The sequence below is a fragment of the Lynx rufus genome, unplaced genomic scaffold (genome assembly GCF_022079265.1).
Source record: "Lynx rufus isolate CCGP_SWC_20201006 ecotype Redwood Valley unplaced genomic scaffold, mLynRuf1.p SCAF_7, whole genome shotgun sequence".
NCBI classification, from domain to species: domain Eukaryota; kingdom Metazoa; phylum Chordata; class Mammalia; order Carnivora; family Felidae; genus Lynx; species Lynx rufus.
Genome location: NW_025814889.1, coordinates 71,185,947 through 71,192,097, shown reverse-complemented (window position 1 = coordinate 71,192,097; position 6,151 = coordinate 71,185,947).

The window sequence follows — 6,151 nt, the reverse complement described above, 5'->3', positions numbered from 1 at the left end:
CCTGAGTTCAAGCTAATTTCAAGCTAAGGTTGCCTTTTACCTCTAGCAAAGTATTAACATGGAGGTAGCTGAGCTCCTTGAGAAAGCTCACTCTGCCTGTCTCAAGTACTTGTCAATGCGTTGCAAATTGTAAGGAAGTTTAATTTTTTTCTTTTGCCTGTATTCTCCACAGCACTTGGACCATATTCTGTAGGTAGTGGGGGGAGGCTTTAATAGTCACCATGCAGAAGATTGAACAGTCAGAAAAGGATTTCAAGAAATAAACGTCAGGGGTGCCTGGGTGGCTCAGTCAATTGAGCATCCGACTCTCAATTTTGGCTCAGGTCATGATGCCAGGGTCATGGGATCAAGCCCCACTTCAGGCTCGGCACTAGGCATGGAGCCTGCTTCAGATTCTCTCTCTCCCTCTCCCTTTGCCTGTCTGCCCTGCTCACACACTCTATCTAAAATGAAACTTAAAAAATAAAAAAAAATTAAAAAAGAGAGAAAGAAATGAACTTGACAGTTGAGTACGGATTTGTCAATATGAGGCCAGAAGAGAAAATAATACAAGGTAAGGTAAAAAGAGTAGAACAAGACACAAAGAAGGAAACCTAAAGGAGGGTTTTGCTTTCAGAATTCAAACCAGTTGAATCTATAAGATTTAGAAAAAAAAAACAAAAAACAAAAAAAAAAACAAAAAAAAAAACAGAGAGAGAGAAAGAAAGAAAGAAAGAAAGAAAGAAAGAAAAAGAGAAATTGAATGGGAGGATTTGAAATGGGCATAAGTAAGGGAACTGGGTAAATGAAATAATTTATTTTATTGAACACTAATTGTGTACTCTGTTTAACGCTTCATTGAATTCTGCTAAGTAATTGGGAAAGGTGATTTACCAAGTATAGATTGAATATAGAAGAACCGAGCCTCACAGTTCCAAGATCAAGCATTTTAATCATCATCTATGTTACTTTTACACCTGACACCAGAAATGTGGTTAATATAAGCAAGTCCTCCTAGGTCTGGAGGCAGTTATGTGGCAGATAAGAAGGGCCTGCTTTTAAGTAATGATATCATATCAAGAGACATTGAAGTCCAGAGGACAGCTAGTTTGCTAATTCATTTTTTATGTACGTTAGCAAAGTGAAGTAAAGAAGACATAGATGGAATTAAAGGTCATTTAGTCAGGATTCTCCAGAGAAACAGAACCAATGGAATGTGTGAATGGAGAGAGAAAGAGAGGTTGATTTTAAGAAATTAGCTTGGGCTTAAAAAAAAAAATTAAAAAAAAAAAGCGGGGGGGGGGCGCCTGAATGGCTCAGTCAGTTAAATGTCTGACTTCAGCTCAGGTCATCATCTCGCAGTTTGTGAGTTCGAGCCCTGCATCGGGCTCCATGCTGACTGCTCAGAGCCTGGAGCCTGCTTCAGATTCTGTGTCTCCTCCTCTCTCTGTCCCTCCCATGCTCATGCTGTCTCTCTCTCTCTGTCTCTCAATAATAAATAAAATAGATAATAAATAAATAAATAACTAAATAAATAAATAAGAAATTAGTTTGGGCAATTGTGGAGACTTGGTGAGCTTGGTGAGTCATAATCTGATGTGGTAAACTGGCAGACTGGTGACTCAGGGAAGAGTAGTAGTTCAAGTCCAAAGGCAGTCTGTTGGCAGAATTTCTTCTGGCTCTGAGGAAGTCAGTCTTTGTTCTAATAAGGTCCTCAATTAATTGGATGAGGCCCACCCACATTAAGGAGGGTAATCTGCTTTACTCAAAGTCTACCAATTTAAATGTTCATCTCATCCCCAAAACACTCTCACAGTAACATCCATAATGTTTGACAATAACACTCTGGGCACTGTGGCCCAGCCAAGTTAAGAGGAAAATCAGGGGTGCCTCTGTGGTTCAGCTGGTTAAGCATCTAGCTCTTGATTTTGAGTGAGGTCATGATCTCATGGTTCATGAGTTTGAGCCCCACATTTGGCTCTGCGCTTTCAGTGCAGAGCCTGCTTGGGATTCTCTCTCTCTCTCTCTCTCTCTGCCCCTCCCTCACGTGTGTGTGTGTGTGTGTGCGTGTGTGCATGTGTGTGTGCACTCTCTCACTCTCTCTCTCTCTCTCAAAGTAAAGAAATAAACATTTAAGAAAAGACAGGAAATCAGTTTAATGCAGCATCAAAGAAAGAGAAGCAATGATCAAGAGTGTCAGAAGCCTCAGACATCTATAGTAGGTTGAATGGTAACTGCCCCCCCTGAAGATATGCCCCCATCTTAATCCTGGAACCTATGGATATTACCTTATTTGGAAATGAAGAGATTAAGCAATGTGACCAAAGTGGCAGAGTTTGGAGTGATTTGGTCACAAGTCAAGGAATGCAAACAGCTACCAGAAGCTAGAAGAGACAAGGCAAGATAGTTCCCTAAAGCCTCCAGAGGAATGGCAGCTGTTTTGGATTGTGGGCTCAGAACTGAGAGGAAATAAACTTCAGTTGTTTGAAGCTATCCAGTTTGTGCTAATTTGTTACAGTAGCCACAGGAACTAATAAAACATATGAGAATAAATATAATCAATTTTGCTATTAAGAAGGATGATGCTGGTCACATTCAAGAAAATAGTTTCAATAAAGTGATGTGAATAAAGCCACATGCAAAGGTTATAAGGCAGAGGTTCCCAAGCTTTCCCAGTTTATGGGGCCTTTTTTATCTCAGTAATTTTTTTTGTAGGGTTCATAGGTCAAAAGAAATACTGAACAGTTGATTAAGTAGTCAGTTCCAAACAACTTACTCAGTATTTGTGTACTAACAACTCAGTAGCTGTTTGAAAAATACATAAAAATTAAAAAACATTTGATTTTAGTTTTAAATAATCACAATCACTTACTAATGGGATACATGCACCTATTACACATTACACAACTTCCTAAACTTTGGGATTAGATTTCACATCAACTACTGTCATTTTCTGTTCCTCATTGATTTCCAACCCATAGTTGCTTTATATCACGGCAACTGCTAAAAATTCAGCTTTTCAAAGATATGACATTATGGAAAGGAAGGCAGGGCTATCTAATGTTAAAGCTGAACTATCTCGAGCTAATACTTTGTGTGGTGTCAGAAAGACGTCAAACACTATTGTGTTTTCCTAAAAAATTTACAGTATTCCCCCAGGCATTCTCACTGTAGCTGGGGCACCTAGGCACACTTTAGAAACCATGGATTTAAGGAGTGAGAGCTGAAAAAATGTATATAGAAAGTGGAGATGATATTTATATGACGTTTAGTAGAGGCTTAGGGAAGAAAAGCCAGAAGATATTCAGAATATTAGCAAAGCTATTCTAAAGTTATAGGAAGAAACAACAATAACAACAAAAGATGTATTAGACTACACCAAAATTTAAAACTTCTGTGCATCAAAGGACACAACAGAATGAAAAAGGAGCCTACAGAATGGGAGAAAATGTTTGTAAATCATGTATCTGATAAGGGGTCAATACCTAGAATATATAAAGTACTCCTACAACTCAAAAACAAACAAAAACACAAACAACCTGATTCAAAAATGGCAAAGAACTTAGGCATTTCACAAAAAAAATATACACAAATGACCAAGAAATATATGAAAAGATACTCAACATCACTAATTATTAGAGAAATGTAAATCAAGTCCCCAATGAGATAGCACCTCACATCCTTTAAGATGACCACTATAAAAGCAAATCAAAACAGGAAATAGCAATTATTGGCAAGGATATGGAGAAACTGGGACCCTTGTGCACCATTGCTGGGAATGTAAAATGGTGTAGGCATTAGGGAAAACAGCATGGAGTTTCCTCAAAAACATTAAAATAGAATTCCCACATAATCTAGCAATCCCACTTCTGGGTATATGCCCCAAAGAAGTGAAAGCAGGAACTCAAACAGATATTTGTACACCCATGTTCATAACAGTATTATTCATTATAGCCAAAAAGTAGAAGCAATGCAAATGCCCGCTGACAGATGAATGAACAAAATATGGCGTGTATATGTATACAATGAAATATTATCCAGCCTTAAATTTTTTTTTCAACGTTTTTTATTTTATTTTTGGGACAGAGAGAGACAGAGCATGAACGGGGGAGGGGCAGAGAGAGAGGGAGACACAGAATCGGAAACAGGCTCCAGGCTCCGAGCCATCAGCCCAGAGCCTGACGCGGGGCTCGAACTCACGGACCGCGAGATCGTGACCTGGCTGAAGTCGGACGCTTAACCGACTGCGCCACCCAGGCGCCCCTATCCAGCCTTAAAAAGGAAGGAAATTCTACATGCTACAACATGGATGGATCTTGAGGACATTACTCTAAGAGAAATAAGCCAGTCACAAAAAGAAAAATACTGTAGGATTTCATTTATATGTGATACTAAGAGTGGTCAAAATCATAGAGACAGAAAGTGGAATGTTGTTTGCCAAGGCATGGGTGCTGTGTTGGCACAGGCAGTTGTTTAATGGATACAGAGTTTCAAATTTGTAAGATAAAAAGAATTCTTGAGATTGGTTGCAACACAAGGTAGTTGTATTTAACACTACTAAACTGCATACTTAAAAATGGCTAAGATGGTATATTTTATGTATTTGGCCACAATTTTTTTTTTAACTTAAGGCAAGAAGTCATGATTTGGATCAAATTAACCAAAGGAACAGGATTTCTACCAGACTCTGTTTGCCTAGGTAGCTAAAATATATGCAGCATTAGCACTCCACATATTCAATAAACTATTTCTCCAAAATTAGTGCAATGCCAAACTTTAACCGAATCTGAAATAAACATCATACATAATAAATTAGTGAGATTTCACTGTATAGTGAATATCGACCAGAGATATTTTCAAAAACATCCTATGAAAGCATCAAAAATCCATTTTCTTTGCACACACATAAATATAGTAAAATAGAGGAAATTATTTAACTATGTGTAGAAACACTGATGGGCAGTAAAAGTGATCATTTTGGCCATGCTTTTTATAGCTTAGCAAATATTTTCCCTTCTCAGATTCCCTGTTTTGCTCAGAGGAACTTTGCTGTTTTGAAAACAACGCACCCAAGGTCCTTGTAGCTATTACATCAAACTACTGTACTGCCATAAAATAAGCACTTTCTAGTGCATTCCAGGGTGGTCCTACTCAACCTAACTGGACTTTCCTATTTTTTTGAGCTGATCATACTGTGGTCTTTTCTAAACATGAATATGGGAGAATTATTTTTTCTTATCAGTACTTTTGAGCAAAGCCAACATCCTTAGGCAATTTTCCCGAGTCACCAGGACATGAATCAGTCAAAAAATTGAAGATGAACTCTGCAATTTTCTCTGTGCTCGACAAAGCAGTCAAAAACTGGAAAATCAGAAAGAACTGTTATGTCAGGAAGAATTTGGTTAGAGTGAAACTCTCCCTACGTTTCTTAAATCCAAACAAGTTATAAGGCTCAAACTAAATTTTGCTTATTCCATAATATGAGGATCTGTTTGAGAAACAGAGCTTAGATAACAAGAACAGAACATAGCAACCTTGTTTGTTGTGATCCTGGCAAAGAAATAACTGCAAGCCTGATAGTTAATGACTGATTAAAAAATACATTGTATTTGAAGAGTGATTTTCTTAACTTGCACTTATATTATTGGCTGAAGAAAGTATTTGTTGATAAGCAGATTGTAATTTTGTATCAGATCAAGGCCCTAAAAACAAAATACCCAGTTTTCTATCTAAGGAACTATAATCTAGGAATGGTAGAAAAGTAGTACAAAAGAATTAAAATTACCTTTGAGAAGGAAATATATGTTCATAACAGCAGAAGATGGAAAAGAATTTTTAGTAATATCTGCTATCTTACACATTTATCTAAATAAATCCTAAATAATTACTTCATTCAAGAATAAACGGCCAAGATAAAGCAGAGCGGTAATCATAGCTTGCTATGATAAATTGACCACAAAGGAGTATTCAAGTCAGCTAATTTACTCCCTTTAAGTGGCTCTTTTTGGAATGAAGAGAAAGCAAAACTTAGTCTCTAAATGTACCCAACTGAAAAAATAAAAGTTAACAGTCTGAGATTAATTCAATTTAAAAGCATGGGAGGTTTTTGGGGCGCCTGGGTGGCTTAGTCGGTTGAGCGTCCGACTTTGGCTCGGGTCATGATCTTGCGGTC